The sequence below is a fragment of the Camelus ferus genome, chromosome 15 (genome assembly GCF_009834535.1).
Source record: "Camelus ferus isolate YT-003-E chromosome 15, BCGSAC_Cfer_1.0, whole genome shotgun sequence".
Lineage (NCBI taxonomy): Eukaryota > Metazoa > Chordata > Mammalia > Artiodactyla > Camelidae > Camelus > Camelus ferus.
Genome location: NC_045710.1, coordinates 4,161,565 through 4,178,920, shown reverse-complemented (window position 1 = coordinate 4,178,920; position 17,356 = coordinate 4,161,565). Strand labels below are relative to the sequence as shown.

At 49.9% G+C, this 17,356-nt stretch overlaps 1 protein-coding gene across 7 annotated transcripts in view; it reads right to left on the bottom strand.

Annotated features, from left to right (window-relative positions):
* RNF144A (ring finger protein 144A) overlaps positions 1 to 17,356 on the bottom strand; it is a 109,408-nt gene that overhangs the window by 37,945 nt on the left and 54,107 nt on the right. The gene's annotated exons all lie outside the window — the stretch shown is intronic.

Sequence of the window (17,356 nt, the reverse complement as noted above, 5' to 3'; positions counted from 1 at the left end):
AATCGACACTGGGGTGAAGGAAGGGAAATCTGCGTTCGGGGCCGGGGCTGGGGGGTGAATCCAGCCCCCTCCCCGGCCAGTTAATGACTGAGCAACTTAGCCTAAAGCAAGTGTAATTTCCGCTGTTAGAAAACAACTGACACAAATTCAAGCAATTTTTGGATCGGTCGGAGCCTTCCAGACAATTTAAACAAGCACCATAAACTGACCTGGAGCCAAAGGGACCAGAACACTTCAGTGATTTGGGGGGTCACTCAGCGATCTGGGGTGCAGTGGAATCGACACTTCTCACCTCCCTGAGTCCATTTTCATTTGGAACATCTCCCTGCACCATGAATTCACCTTTATTATTATTATTTTATGAAGGAAAAGCCCAGCTGGGCTAACAAGCTAAGTCACAAATCTAAGTGTAACAAGTGTCGGATTACTGATCTGAGTTCTGCCGGGCTAACTTGTAAATCTGAAGTTTAGTGTCAGTTTACTGGGCTAACAAGCTAACTCGTAAATCCAAGCTCAACAAGTGTCAGTAACGTGATCTGTTCCAAATTGATAAGCTCCAGTGCACTGATTCCTTGCTTTTTGTTGTTTGAACCTTATTGGCTAATAGCCCATACTTGTAATTAACCCTATAAAACCTCATGTGCACGTCTTGGAGGTGCTCAGAGCTTCGGAGCAGAAGCCCCTCTGAGCCCACCGGCGTAATAAATCTGAGTACTCCAACCCTCCGAGTGGTGCTTGTTTCTTGGCTGGCGTGTCATTTCCGTAACAATTTTAAATCTCTGCAGGGTTTTCTGGATCCTGGGCTTACGGGCCAAGACTTTTTTCCTTTATATTTCTCTGTACCTTTTTCTGTTTTAATCCTTAGTAGCTCTTCAAGCTCACAGTACAGGGTGCCGACTGTGTTTTGATTAAGAATGGTAGCTAGGCCCTGACAGGGATCACAAACCTTTACTGGAAGCATTGAGAAATCGCTGAAGATTGGAAACGGCCCCAGGTGGGCAGAGGCTGCTCAACTGACCTCTCTGACCCGGAGAGCTGGGACAGGCGGCCGTGAACACTGTCCGGAAAACCTGTGCTCCAGATTCCGTGGGGCACCGAGCGGCAGAGGCCGCGTTCTGTCACCAGCAGAGCTGAGTTCAAATTCCTGTTCTCCCTCTTGGCCGTGTGATGCTGGAGAAATTACTCAGCCTCTATGAACTTGAGTATTTTCCGCTGTAAAACTTAGGCACCATGGCCTCCCATGGGCCCTTGTGAAACATGAGTGAGAAATAACATATTTAAAATTACCGGGCCATATTAGCTGCTTGGTAAGTAGAGGTCGTCATAATACGTCGGGTTTAAGAACCTGGACATTAACCCACATAGAGAGGGAAGAAAGAGAGGGGGAAAAGAGAGGTGAAAAGTTGTTGAGCCCAGAGACGACGTGATGGATTCAGTCTCCTAGGAAATGCGCGCCGAAAGTCCGTCATCTTTGGAGGAAGCAAACACCAAAACCTCAGAGGCCTCCCGCTTCATCATCCGCTGGGCAGTGCGCTCAGAGGCTGGGCATACCCCAGACGTGCTGCAGAATGGCAGAAGTCTGGGCTCGCCCCTTCAACACAGTCCTTGAAGCCTGAGCCCTGCCCTCACTGTAAGCTCCGGGCAGGGGACATCACCCCTCACTCTTCTGCCCCCTCAGCCACTTCCTGCCTTTCACCTGGACCCCAGGCAATCCTCCCTCCTCCAGCTTCTAAGCTCGGCTCCCTTTCCTGTTTACAGCCTCTCCAAAGGCATGACCCTCGGCTCAGCCTGCAGGGCCTGACCCCTTGCTTCCTTTCTTCCTGGACCATGATTTCCACTTGACTTCGAGACAGCGCTGCTTCCCGCTGGCCCGGGTGCAGGTCAGCCGCGGCCCCTCACCTCCCAGCCCCGTGAGCGAGCCTCGAAGCAGGTCAGACACGACTTCCTGGCATTTGTCAGTACTCTTCCTCTGCAGAGCAGACATTCTCGGAGGTGAGCTCACAGTCAGGATTCAGCGGCAAAAACAATAGGACATACTTTACACAGTGCACATTGTCTAAGCCCACCACAACCTTCCCTACTCACAGGATGGGCCGGTTATGATTTTGCAAACACTGAGCAGCTGCAAACTTGAAATAGGAATTTGCTACGAGAATCACAATGCACAATAAGGGGGAAAAAAAAACTGTCTTTGTTTTCCTAACGTGAATGTCAAGTCGAATGAAACAGCAAACTATTTTAAGAACATCTGGTCAATGATAAGTATTATTCAATCTAGGCAACTCAAAATGTTTACAGGGCAAGTTACTTATTAAGCACAACCGGGTTATGCAAAGAGGGGGAACTGTGATGAAAGAGTTTTATAAGGATGACAAAGAGCTGGAAGGGAAAGGAGTCCATTGAGGGAGATATTCTTAAGGGTGAGATCGGTTGTCTGGCCAGAACCATCCCACCCTGGGCCCTAGGGCTGTGCCTCCTGCAGGTCCCTATTCGCCCGTCTTCACCCCTTCAGAGCAAAGCAGGGAAGGGAAACCCAGCCAGGTGTCAGCCAGTCACCGCCCCCTTCCACTCTCAGGACTTCCTGCAACAAGCCCCTGCTGTCCCAGAAGGGCCAGGGCATGCCTGTGGGCCCTCCCCAGCCCAGCCCCCTCCCCTTTCTCCCCTCTTCTCCAAACCCTCCCGACCCGCCACTCCCAGCATCGTCCCAGTTTCTCCAAAACTCAACTCTCACCCCTTTCTTGGAGTCTCTGCTGCCTCCCCCAGAGGAGGCGATGCCTGCAGCTCAGTGGTAAAAACAACTGCTTTCAGCAGCTAGACTCCCAGGTGTTCACCCACCAATGTGACCCCTGCATGTGGGTGCGCACGGCAGCGTTATTCATGATCGCCAGAACACGGCAGCAGCCGAGACGTCCTTCAACAAGGGAATGGAAAAATAATCCGTGTTACATCCAGACCACAGAGTACCTTTCAGGGCTACAAAGAAATGAGCTATCAAGCCACGAAGAGACACAGAGGAATCTTCAGCACGTGTTACCAATGCAAGAAGCCAATCTGCAAGCCACCAGACTGTGTGATTAAACCTCTGTGACATTCTGGAAAAGGCAAACTTAGGGAGACAGTAAGAAGATCAGTAGTCGCCGGACAGGGAGAAAAGGATAAACAGACCAAGCACAGGGGAGACTTCAGGTCAGAAAAACCCATCAACGTGAGGTTGTCACGGTGGAGGCGTGACATCAGACATTTGCCAAAACCCACAGAATGTACAGCACCAAGAGTGAACCCCAGGGCAGACGGTGCGGACCGCACTGTGTGCCCCTCCGAAGTCCACACGTTACAGCCCACCCTCGAGGTAACCGCATGTCCTGACGAGGCGATTAAGGTCAGATGAGGTCCTAGGGGTGGGGCTCTCATCCAGCAGGGCTGTGGCCTTAGAAAAGAGGAAGATCTCAGTGTCTCTCTGCTACACGGGAGGATTAGGGTGGAGGACAGTCACCTATCAGCCACAAGGACAGTCCTTACCGGAGCCTGAGGAGAGCCCAACCCTGCAGGAACCCTGATCTCAGGCTTCTGGCCTCTAGAATTGTGGGAAAATAAACTTCTGTGCTTCAGTGCCCAGCCTGTGGCATGTTGTTATGGCCACCCGGCAATGCAGCGAACTATGGCTCCAAGTGAGGGCGATGTGTCAAGGCAGGGTCATCGAGGTGACAGACGCTCCCTGGCGGGGGGCGGGGGTCAGTGGGGGTGGGGACTGCCTGTGTGGGGATGGGGGCTATGGGGGGAGCTCTGCACCTCCCCCTCAGCTTTGCCCTCAACCTGAAACTCGTCTGCATCGTAACTCCCTAGACATTTTGCATCTTTCTGCATCATTCTGAGTTTTCTAAATCTCCATCCAAATCTGCTATCCTATATCTAAACTGAAAACCAAATCTGTAAATCTAAATGTAAACTGCCCTTAGAGGTGAGGGTACAGCTCAGTGGTAGAGTGTGTGCCTAGCATACATGAGGTCCTGGGTTCAAACCCCAGCACCTCTGTTAAAAATAAATAGATAAGTAAACCTAATTACTAACCGCCCCCCAAAAAGTAAAATAAACTGCTCTAAAATAAAAAATTTATTTGAAAAAATGTACTGTTTTCATGTAAACCCAAATAAGCCTATTGAAATGCAGAGTCAACTGGAATCTTTCAAGAGTCTAAGATTTTAAGATTTTCATCTGTTTTAAGCCCAGGCTTTCCCTAAATAGTACTATTATTAAATGGGATACTAAAATCTGAGGAGTACTGGATTAAACATAGTTGAGCAGGTTTGTGTGTTTATTTTTTTTAACCATCAAACTCCGCATGGGTTTTCATATGCTAATGAGCACAGCCACACTCCAAGAAGGGTGGATGGTATTGGTTCCCTCCACAGAGCAAACCCACCCCACTCCCTCTGTCCCTCCCAGTGCTCTGAGTCTGCACTTCTCTGGCCAGAAAACAGTCTGGGCTGCTGCAAGGCCAACAGAATGAGACTTCCTGCAACAGGACCTGGCACCCCTACCACTGTCCGGGATGTGACCCCCCGCACAATACAGAGATTCTGCTGAAAATGACCTTGGAGGAACGTCCAAGGTCAGCCGGTGCTACGGCCTTGAGACACTTCCTCCCCGGCCTGGGAGGGCTTGTGGCTTGTGGACTTAATGCTGGGAGCTGCTTCCCTCACAGGCAGCTTGGCTTAGCAAACAAGGGGCGTTCATGGCAGAGAGCAAGCTCACTCCTTCCTTTCGAAGACTGATAAAATACTGTGCAGGCAAGCCTAAAATGTCCCCGCAGCTTCCACATAACAGGCTGCCTCCCCCAGGCAGCCCAGACAAGCCTGGCTCTCTGACCAACGTCCGGGGATGAAATGCAGAGCAGGACACAGAGGGACTGTTACTCCAACCCGAACATCACAACCCAGCTGCCAGGGAGCGACCGCTGGAAAAATCAAACGTAAATTCATTATGTTTTGCTAAAAAAAGACTTATTGTATGAACCAGCCATCCCACTCTTGGGCATATATTCGGAGGGAACTCTAATTCAAAAAGACACATGCACTCCAATGTTCACAGCAGCACTATTTACAATAGCCAAGATGTGGAAGCAACCTAAATGTCTACCAACAGAAGATTGGATAAAGGAGATGTGGTGTATTTATACAACGGAATACTACTCAGCCACAAAAAAGAAAGAAAGAATGCCATTTGCAGCAACATGGGTGGACCTGGAGATTGTCATACTAAGTGAAGTAAGTCAGAAAGAGAAAGAAAAACATCATATGGTATCACTTACACGTGGAATCTAAAAAAAATAAAATAAAAACAAATGACACAAATGAACTTAGTTACAGAACAGAAACAGACTCACAGATACTGGGGTTGGAGGCGGGGAATAGGAAGGGATAAATTGAGAGTTTGAGATTTGCAGATACTAACTACTATACATAAACTAGATAAACAACAAGTTTCTTCTGTACAGCACAGGAAGCTCTGTTCAATACCTTGTAGTGACCTATAATGAAAAAGAACATGAAAACGAATACATGCATGTATCTGTGTGGCTGAAACATGAAGTTGTACATCAGAAATTGACACAATGTCGTAAATTGACTAAAATGCCGTTATGTCTTAAGGCTGAGGGGGGTCTTCAGGTTGTTCGTCCTTTTAGAGATGATTTCCTTGCTCCCAGCTGTTTAGGGGTTTGCTAAGAGGCCCCACAGCCACCCCACCAAACCTCACCACCACTGCCTTCTGCTTGATCATGAACCACCTAAATGTACTATTGCCAGACTTTGTCATGACACAGCTAGTCACTGCGTCCACTTTTTTTTCTTTCTTTTTCAGGTAAGGACACAACACAAGAGCAACAGGATATGCCGTCTACGATAGAGCGTGAACAGCCGTGGGGCCCCCCGCTCCCTGTGCTGAAGGACCCGGATCACACTCTGCCAAGCCAGGAGCCGTCTGCGGGCACACGTGCCACCTGCATCCTCCAGCTCTCTCGTCAGTCCTGGCTGCTGGGAGCGCGCCCTGGCCGGCTCAGACGGGGGCAGGAGAGACACGTGGCTCTTTCCTCCTGGGAGACAAACGGAGGCCACGCTGCCAAGACAAGGAGCCTGGGAAATTCCTGGGCGTGGGGCTCGTCAGGCTCTGGGATTAACAGAACATGACGCAGTGGAGTGGGGAGCACGCAGTGGGGCCGACACAGGCCTCTGTGAAGAGTCCAGAAACCAGGGCTCCCCTGTCCGCACTGCTGCCCACCCACTGTGAGACCCTCATGGCCTGTCCTGGACCTCCCTGGACCAGCGGCCTCAGCTGGCTCCCAGGATTCCCCCAGGCCTCTGAGCCCTCCCTCCTCCCACCCACCTGGAAGGGCGTCACCCAGGTCTTAACGAGAGGCCTGGCTCTTGTCGCTGCAGCAGCTGAGAGGGGTTTTGGGGAGGTGGGAGATGCAGTTCAGAGACAACAAGCTAGAGGATAAACCGTGCTTTCCAGCACGGAACCCTCCGCCACAGATCCATTTCAAGCCCAGGCACGCCTGTGGCCACGAGCCCTGCTCTGTCCATTAAATCACCTGAACACTCAACGCCCTTCCTTTCCAAGCACTCGCCCCAGCGCCACCCCGAGAGTCCCTCCCATTCCTCTCCTGCATTTACACACCTGATCCTCCGCCTACTCAGGACTGGTAGCTGGCCGGCCGGCGTCAGGTTTCTGTAGTGATCTAACAGCTGTTCCAGACACCGGATCACAAGAGCTGACAGTCAGAGGTGCCACCCACATCGCCCTGCGCAGGGAAGTCTGCTAGCCCCTGATTTCAGGTCAGCACCCTTGATTCTATGCGTGGAGCCAGCTAGGATTCCTGGATGAAGCTCAGAAACAGTCAGAAAATTCCTGCAAGAAGTCCTCCGGGAGAGTGGGTTCGAGGTCAGGACCAAGGCCAGGGCCTGACACCCCGCATCCTGGAAACGTCACTTAAAGTATGCCTCACCACAAGCAGCCCTGCCAAATCTCCTGAGATTTGAAGACAGAAAGAGAAAGAACTAGAGGTTTGAGCCATCTCTTCCACCACACGTGACAGTGACGTGTGAGGGCCGGAGGCTGGATGCTGCCTGGACACAACAGCTCTGAGGGCCCCGTCCTTGGCGTCCAGCTCATTGAGACCCTCAGGCTCTTGAGAATTTGTTCTAGAAAGACCACAGCATGGGGCCAGTCAGAAGGTCCAGGGCACATCTTCAGCATCCCAGACACTTCTTGTGGGAAAGTGAATCAGAGCCGTTAAACTCCCTTCCACCTGGAGCCTGCGATGTCAGCAGTTCACACGGGGACCAGACGTGTGGGAAGGGCAATCGGCTCGTGGTCTGAGCCACACTCAGCCTCCACGTCTTTAGACCTGGAAGCAGTAACCTCTGACGTCTGCCTGCACAGGCATGGGACGTGCAAGTCCCAACCGAAAAACAGGAGTGGTCCGTGCCCTGCCGTGGACACGGTAACACTTCTGCGATAAACATCTTCCCTATGCTAGCTCCACACGCGCATTTCTACCCCAGGCTATAATCAGAGCTCACTTTTAATCACCCACAGATGAGAACCCCCACGCCACAAGTTAGGCAGAAGCCTCGTCATTCTACTCCACCGGGGCTCAACTATATTCTCAACGTGATAATGGTCTAAGAATTATTAAAGGATCCCCACCCCCGTGTTTAGAAAACAAAAGCCTGTAAGGAGCCTAAAGAACCCCGTGTCACTCCATCGGGATGACGGTTGTGACAAGAAGGTCACTAGTCTTAATGTCCCCGAAGCACGATTGCCCATGGTTCATCCATCTCCCACCTTCTTTCAGTCATCAGATCACCTGTATACAACTGCCTGCACCCACCCCTCCACGCCCAGCCCCCTGCCCTCTTTATGCTCCCCGCAGGCTCCCCGACATACGCTACAAGCACGTCTTTATTTACTTACTGTTTTCTCCCTCTCAAGAAAGTAAGTTCTGTAAGAGTCAGTGTTACCATCCAACAGTTTAAAAAAGACTCAAATTAAATATGGCCATCTTTTGTTCTTTCCTTTATTACCCAGTTAACGAGGTAGAAAAACACTCGCCTCCACGGGGCACTGCCTGTCTCACCAGGACGAAGAGGGTACACCTGTTTTCTGATGAAATAACGCTGGCGGGCATCTCGGGAGACCCTTGCAATCAGCTGCGATGTCTCCCCATGCAGATGTCTCCCCAAAGCCCCTTCTGCTGTGCAGAGGATCGATCAACACTGCAGAGATGGGAAGTCAGCTCAGTTGTCTTCACTGCACAGACTAAGAATGGAGGCTGAAGAAGGTAAACCAGTTGCCCAAAGTCTCAAGGTAACAAATGGCAAATCACAGATTTGCACCCAGTCTGCCGACTTCCCAGCCACGTTCTCTTCCTGCATCAACGTTCCCACGATCCTCAGGTCCAGCAACCGGACCCTCTCACCACGCCTACTGCTCAGATGGCTGGTGGGGCGGGCGGAGGCCTCCCTGGGGCTCAGAGAGGCCCCTTCCCTCACAAGAACCCCACTCACAGCCCCATACTCCGTCCACTGCACACAAAAGCACAACTCCCCATCTGGCTGTTACACCTCTAGACTACAAAAGAAGGCACCCAATGAGAAAAAAAAAAAAAAAAAACTGATGTTTTAAGTTAAGAATGTTGAAGGGTCCATGTTTTGCACCTAAAAATATCTTTTCATCACTGACAGTCCCCATTTATGAAATAAGGCACTTGACCTAATGATGTTAAAGACAGTCCATTCAGTTGGCTAAGAGGCTGAAATCCAGCACTCAGCCTCCCCAGTGAGAAAATGAATCGTAATATCACCAAAAAAGCTCTGGTCTCCCCAAGGCCCGATGCCAGAGGTTGTGCTTTCTGAAAATCAGAAAGAAAACCCATCGTCCTGCTGTGCCTTCTAACCTCTCCCTGGGGAAGGCTGGGTCATCAGGATGTCCTGGGACAGGGCTGAGGACCATGGGAGCAGGAGTGTGACCAAGACGCGGAGGTCAGGAAGGGTCCACCACCGATCGCACGCAGTCCTGAGCCCACACGTCCAAGCCCCAGCCTCAGCCCTGCCCACTCGTCTAGAACTCCCGCCCCAGTGGGGACGCAGAGACCACCACGCCACTCGAGTCTCTCTTTTCTGACCCTGGCTAAGGAGACCCCCAGTGCAGGCGAGCCTACTGGACGGAGAGAGAGAAATCCAAACCATGACAGAGAAGAGGATTGTGGTGATGCCGCAGACTCCCTCTTGCCCCCCCTCATCCCAGTACCTCGCCCATCGCCACCCTGGAGAGTCTTTAACTAGACAACACCGGAGGTTCTCTTAGATATAAAACCCACGCAACTTACTCAGAATTAGCTCTGACATGGCAGCGACGATCCCCCCAGGTGCAGAAACAGCTTTAGTTTAGAACAGATTCAGAGAGAGAAGGAAAGCCCCCGGGCTCTGACCATGGAGCCCAACCCTCTGGCTACTGCGCGGGAGGCTTTGTTCGAGGCCCACCCGGTGGGGAACTGGGTGGAATCAGAGACACTGACGCAACCTTTCCTGCAGGGAAACAGAGGACCGAACTCAAAAATTATTCCCGAGGAAACACCAACAACCAAGGCGGGGCGCGTTCCCGCTGGGAACACCCATGATAATGCAAGTCTAGGAAGCGTATTCGCTTCCAGCCCAGGGTGGCAGGCTGGCAGGATGCCTAGGACCAGCGCCCGGCGCCCCTGGGCGGGGGCCTTCCTTCATGGAGAACAGACAGGGAGCGGTCTCGGAGGTCTGCTCTGGGGAAGGACCAAGTTGTTGACGTGATAATGAGTCTGATGGGACTCCGTTCTCTCAAGGATGTAAAACTCTGGTCACACGAGAATCATTAGCACAGAATCACAGCGCCAAACAGAACAGAGCCACGTCCAGCCTTTGCTCTCCCTTTCCACAGGTTCTCCTCCAGGGCCATCCACCAGTGTCCTGACATTCCAGAGAGCAGGCCCACGCGCTCCGGGGCTGTGGGCGACCACCAGCACCCTCGTCCCCCGGCGCCCAGGTCTCCTCTCCGGGTCTGCTGACCCCCGTGCGCAGATGATGGTTGGGGGGGTCTGGGGAGATTCTTCTCCGGTTCCCCAGCCAACCTCGTGTCTGCAAAACTCTACTTCATCAGATCTCTCCCACTTACAAACTTCCCACCACTCCCCAGTGGAGCAGGTTAAATGCAGACCCCTCCAGCCCCACGTGCACACACCCTTCGGCCTCTCTCCTCGCCAGCACTCCTCACCGTCTACAGCTGAACTTACCTTGTTTACTCTCTGCTGCCCTTTTCAAAACACACTCTCCCCCAAGGAAACTGATTTTCATTGGCTTTGCTCACTCTTGGGTCCAAAGGCCCTGGCATGGAGGAGGCGCCCCATAAAAATGGGTCAGCACGATCTGACCCTCCGAACTCACGCCTGGGGAAAAGCCAGGGTGACCCTGCTCTGCTAAGCTAGAAGCTTCCCAGGAGCAGGGAGGGTCTCACGTCCACGTTGCCAGGGGCATCGGCAACCTGGGCGCACGGCACGTGCTGTGGGTGGAAGGTAAGTGTTTACCAAGCGGACGTCTCCATCACTATCAAATTAGCAACTAGACGTGCTTTTCTCTGCAGTGAAAGAAAATCGCTTATTTTGGCCAAATTAAATGTATGTGAAAATTGCCCAAAGAACCATGTCCAGTCACCTGTGCTTTGGTGTGAACTCATGGACAAACGTGCCAGCATTCTCCTCCCAGGAACCAGGACACTGGCTGCAGGACACCGCACTCTGATTCTGTTACATCTCCAAGGCTCACTGCACCCAAATGACAGGGCTCATTCTCCATCCATAAAATCAACTGCACTTTTTCTGAATTATAATAATTTGGTTAGAGTCCTGGAGCCAGGAATAACCAAGCCTGGCTAATGGTAATAAACAATGACAGAACACTACAGAGAGGCAGCCGGCAGTATTTAGCAAGGACCCTCAAAATGTTCAAATCCTTTGATCAAGTCACCCCATTTCTGGGTATTCATCCATAAGAACAAAAACCTGAGGGTGTGAAAATGCTCTTCACAGCATTTCCCACAATATTAAAAAGGTTTTCAATGCATAAATGTAATTTTTTTTTAAAAAAGAAATATCAAACCAGTAAAAGCAACATGGAATAGTGGGGGCCACAGAAGGATGCATTCTGCAGTTGTAACCAATGACTTTATGGTATAATTTCTTGGGTGGAAAGTGAGCATAAAAACCACATGTTCACTGTGTGAGTCTCTACAAACAAAGGCAGGACACACACTCACACAAGTAAAATCGTTGGTTTTGGTTAGAATGAGGAGCCATTACGTTTCTTCCTGCAATGTTCCTTCATATGTGTAAGGTGCAAAAACTTCCGCAAAGCAAGTCAAAATAAATAACAAAATTAAAAAAAAAAAAGCTCACAGAATGTATCCCAAACAGTTAATCTCCTTCATACAGAGTTCTAGAAATTAAGAAATAAAGGAGCAACAGTTTAATAAAAAAAATGATCAAAGAACAAGAGACAGTTCACAAAGAAAGACCAGCTCTCCCCAGGTGGGATACACTCAGAAGAGACAAGCGAATTCCCCACACAAGATGCCACTCCTCACCTCTCCCCGGGCAGACACTCAAACTCTGGGCCAAACACTCTGTCCATGTGGCTCTCGGTCAATAATCGCTCTCCTGCCCGAAAGGCTGGAGTTCAAGATGACACAACACATGAAAAGGGTTTTTTATCAAAATCTACCAATATTTTACCTACATTTACCCGATGATCCAGAAACCCCACTTCTGGGGCATGTGATCAGTGTGTGAAGCTTGTCACTGCGGTCTTGTTTGAAATATCAAAAGATTAAAAACGATCCAAGTAGGGGACGGGTTAAATACATGAGGAAATTAACCACGGAGTGGAATACGAGGCTGCTGAAGAAAGGAGGAGAAATATTCCATGTGTTAAAATGGAAGATCTGCACAATGTAGTTAATTAAAAAAGCCCAGAAGAGAACGTGCATATTATACAGTGAATGTTGGGTAAACTTTGTGTACATTTATGCTTGTTTGTATTTGCACAAAGAACCACTGGATGAATACCCCAACCCTAATTACAATGATTACCTAATGAGGTGGGCTGGGCTGGAGACTGGGGAAACTGGCCAGGCCCAGAGGCAAACAGGACTTCTCCAGTATGACCTTCAGACAAATTGACTGTGAACTATATGGATATTCCCATTTAAAGATGACAGAGAGTTTAATAAATAAACTTAAATATCATAATAATAGTAATTCAGAATAAATAGAGGGTCTCTCTTCTGGCCTTAATTCAATCAAGGCATAGTGCCTACCTAAAGTTAAAGGATGCTTTTCAATAATGTATAAACTAAGAGGAAACTTCCAAATGATATTTTAAACATATTTTTCCTCCCTGAGCTAGCTCAGAGTTCCAAAAATGTCAGCATATATCTATTCCCCTACACGTGTCTTCCAAATTTAAAATCTGGCATTAATTTCATTGTCAAAGGTTCAACATCCTCCGAGCAGCTGCCTGTCAGAGCTCAGGTTTTGGACAAGTGCCTGTCAGCTCACGGAGTAATAAGACTTTCACAGTGTCAGCCTTTAGGGGAGGGTTTTATTTTTCCTACAAGGAGGAAAAAAAGCAACGTTAATTCAAATAAGGACTAAGAAATAATAATCACAACTAACATTTACTGAGAACTTGCTAGGTGTACAAATTCAGGACCCACCTCAACAGCCGGCAGCTCCGAGAAGCAGGACCCACCATCACCCCTCGTCCACAGGAGGAGCCTGGGCACCGGGAGGAGGAGGGGTGGAGACGGTGTGGGTCTCCGCTGGCCAGGATCCGTCCTGTTCTCCTACCCACAAGGCTGTGTGCTATTTTCTGAAAAGAAATTAGGCTTCGGGGAGCACCGGCTGTCGCGAGGCAGCTATCATCTCAGCAACGAAGGACTAGGCTTCAGTCACCCTCCTCGTGTCTTAAGAACCCGCTGCTGCTCAATTACGAGACTCCCGCGGAACTGATGTGAGTGAGTTTTCACACCCATTTTACAGATTATGAACGAGACAGAGAGGGTGAATGAGCAAGCCACAATCTACAATAAATAAATGAGCACTAAAAGCAAAAATAAACAAATGGGACCTAGTTAAACTTAAAAGCTTTTGCACAGCAAAGGAAACCATCAAAAACAAAAAGACAACCTATGACTAGGAGAAAATATTTGCAAATGATGTGACTAACAAGGGCTTAAATTCCAGAACATACAAACAGCTCATACAGCTCAGTAACTCAATTGAAAAATAAGTGAGAAGATCTTAACAGACATTTCTCCAATGAAGACATACAGATGGCCGATAGGCACATGAAAAGATGCTTAATATCACTAATTATCAGAGAAATGCAAGTCAAAATTACAGTGAGGTATCACCTCACACCGGTCAGAATGGCCATCATTCAAAAGTCCACAAATGACAAATGCTGGAGAGGCTGTGGAGAAAAGGGAGCCCTTCTACACTGTTGGTGGGAATATTATTTGGCACAGCCACTATAGAAAATGATATGGAGATTCCTAAAAAACTAAAAATACAGTTAACATGATCCAGCAACCCTACTCCTAGGCACATACCCGGAGAAAACGATAATTCAAAAAGATACACGCACCCCAACGTTCATAGCAGCACTGTTTACAATAGCCAAGACATGGAAGTGATCTAAATGTCCATCAACAGATGACTGGATAAAGAAGATGTGGTATATTTATACAATGGAATACTACTCAGCCATAAAAAAGAATGAAATAATGCCATTTACAGCAACATGGATGGATCTAGAGATTATCATACTAAGTTAAGTCAGACAGAGAAAGACAAATACCATATGCTATCACTTATATGTGGAATCTAAAACAATGATTCAAATGAACTTACAAAACAGAAAGAGACTCACAGACATAGAAAACAAACTTCTGGTTACTGACAGAGAAAGTGGGGAGAGGGATAGATTGGGAGTTTTGGATTAGCAGATACTAACTACTGTATATAAAATAGATAAACAACAAGGACCTACTGTAGAGCACAGGGAACTATATTCAATAGCTTGTAATAACATATAATATAAAAGAAATTGAAAAGGAGTATATATATATATATAAAATATATATATATATGTATAATTGAACCACTATGCTGTACACCAGTAACTAACGTAACATTGTAAATCAACCACACTTCAATAAAGAAAAAAATAAAGAAAAAATAAATGAGCACTGACCATGGTCTAGAATGCCATGGAGTCCAGAATTCTTACGCAATTGTAATTTCTACATCCTTTTTCCCACAAGTGAATAATGTGCTATCTTCAAGCCCAGTAAAGCTGTAGACTAGAGGCCAGCAGATGTTACCCATTAAGGGTCAGACAGTTACGGTTTCAGGCATGTGGGCCTCAGGGAGTCCCTGCAGCAGAGCAGCCAGAGGCAGCTCCTAAACCCTGGGGCAGGCTGTGTGCCAGCGAAACCGAGGACCACATCCTGACCCCGTCAGCGCAGGTGCCCTGGTGGAAAGCACCCCCACCATTCTGCCCTCCCTACTTCTCTAAACAGTATTAAATATTGTAACAAAGGTTTTGTTGCATTTTTCTCGTTTCCACTCCAATGCCTGAGCTTGGTGTGAAGACATTTTGCAATCTGACCCTTAGCCAATCACCGCCCGCCTGGCCTCACGCAGGACGCGGACCCAGTCGGTGTCGAGAGAGAACCTCCCCTTCAGGCCATGTGCTCGAGCCCTTCCTTCCTGAAGAAGCCCCGGGCCTCCCCGTGGTACGGCCTTTGCCAGCTCTGTTCCCAGGGCAGACGCCCACTCCTCTCCTCTGCCTGGTGACTCCGTGCCCCTCATGGTACTGCTCAATGGCATCTCCCGGGACCACGGCAGCCAAGGCATCAGGACCCTCCCGTGAATCTCCCCACGTTTCAGGTACCCCAACCACAACTGAGAGTCAGACACAGCGTCTTACCTCCACTGCAGGTGGATAGGATGCTCAGGACAAAGCTGCGCCCTCTTGCCTCATACCTTTGCCTCTGACGTAAGCGTCTACATGGCGGGCTGATGGCGATACAGTGGCCTTGCCGCCCCGAGATGCACGGGAGAGGCCGCGGGGTGCAGCACAATAACCTGGCTCGTTGTGGCTGAAAGCCTAACGGCAGTTCTGGGAGGAGACCCGAAGTCCCTCTACCCCATGAGCCTAAGACACCACAGGGGCCCAGGGTTCTAGACCGTGACCTTTACTGCGAAGTGGACCGTCCCCAGGGCCAGAGGCCGCTGGGTTTGAATCCCAGTCAAGGGACTGCGGCAAATCAGTTCGACTTAACCACAGCTCAGTTACCATGGCACCGTCTCACACTGTGTCAGATGCTTAGCGCTTCACTGAATACTTTCACCAATGGGGAAGCGTGCACTCTGAGCCCCATTTTATAGATCAGAAAACTGAGGCACTGAAGTTCCAACATTCAATGTCAGAGCCTAGTTCCAAATCGCGGAGATCCGGCTCCGGAATCCCACCCTTCCAACCATAAACCCTGTGGCCCTCTGGCCATCACTGGAGAGGTGTCTGCTGTTACTGGTTACTCGATATGAATCTTCTGTCGCCGCTGGCAGGGGATGCACACCTCTCGAGCCAAGGTGGGTTGGAGAACCGACCTCACCAACTCTTTCCTGCCTCACCATTTCTGCTTTGCCAGCCACAAGCATCGGGAAGAGGTTTTCCTCTGGGAGTGTGTGCTGGACACAGCCCAGGGGTGGCACCCCGACCTCAGCCTCAGCAGTGTGCACAGTGCCCCCACCGAGGGGGGGACGCACCCTGGAGACACAGCCGGCTGTCTTGTCAACCAAGGTCACAGAAACATCGCAGCGAGCAGCTAAAGTCTCAGGTAAGATGGCTCATGAGCTGGAGAGGCCAGGAAGTGGGGGTGGGGGAAACCTAGAAAGGGGAAGGGTTGCCAAGGAGTCTGATCCCACGTTCCCACCCCAAGAAAGAGCAATTAACCCACAGAAGAAACCACCTGGGGCTGTTTCCGCTCGGCCCCGCCCACTGGAAAATTCTTCCAAAAGGAAAAAATCAGCTACAAACATATGAACACTTTCAGTTTAAGAAGATGGGGCGGTTGAAGGGCTGGGAGTGGACGCCAGAAGTCATATAACATCCCTCTGGAGGCTGGGGGAGAGCTGTCTCCCCAAGTTTGACAAAGGAACAAAGAAATGTGGCAGCACTTCAGACTGTCACCCACTGACGTGCCCACAAGCAAGCACGTCCCAAACCCCAGCTTGGGATGAAGAGGAGGAGGAAGAGGTGGGGAGGGGGCAGAAGACTGTGTAAAATTAGCACCTCTCAGCTGCGCGCTGTTGCCCAGGCTTCCAGAATGGTGGGTGGGTTCGGGTGGCTCCAGCCTGATTTGCGGTTACTTGCATAAGGGTGTGGGCCCTGGGGGCGGGAGCGATTCCTCCCCGGGGACCCTGGCACAAAGAAATGAGGTTCCTCCTCCAGGGCCCACCGCCCACCCGCAACCAGGCTGCAGTCTCCACTGTGCGCAAACCGGTCAGAAAAGACCAGAAAGAAACCTGTGTAAAATTCAAAAGAAGCAAACCAGGAATCTAGAAATGTGTGTCTTTACCTACAGCAGAGAAGCACTGAAGGCTTCATTCAAAGGCAGAGTTGCAGTTAGGACACGGGAAGTTTAATCCACACAGTTTAATCCTTGCCGTAAATACAGTCAGGGCGTGGGGAGAGCCTTGGGAATCACAGGGTCCAAGCTCTCTTCTGCACACGTCACTCAGGGACAGGCGACTTCCACAGCCACAGAGTGGGGGGCAGAACCTAACTGGAGGACAGGAACCCCTAATCCCCAGGCCACTGGAGCTGCCCCTGCACCGTCTGCGTTTAGAGTAACTTGTTCACACAGCTGAAATGAGGGGCAGAAGGCATGAAGCCGGCAAGAAAAGGGTCAAGGGAAATTCTCAGTGACCCTGACACTGTATTTTGTTCTTAGCCAGACCTGCCTAAGAACGCACTGTTTTTCCATCTTAACCATCACATCACAGGGTTAGCTCCGTATGTTAATTTTGCAACATGCACCATCTTCCTGGCACTGATGCCGAACAAGATCGGACTCTTGTGTATCAGGTGCCAATCAGCCAGACCTGCCCCCAGCCATCCCCACCCCTGAGCCGTCCCCACCCCACCTCCCCGGCTTACAGCCCCAAAGGAATCAGGCCGACGGGAGAAAACCAGACAAC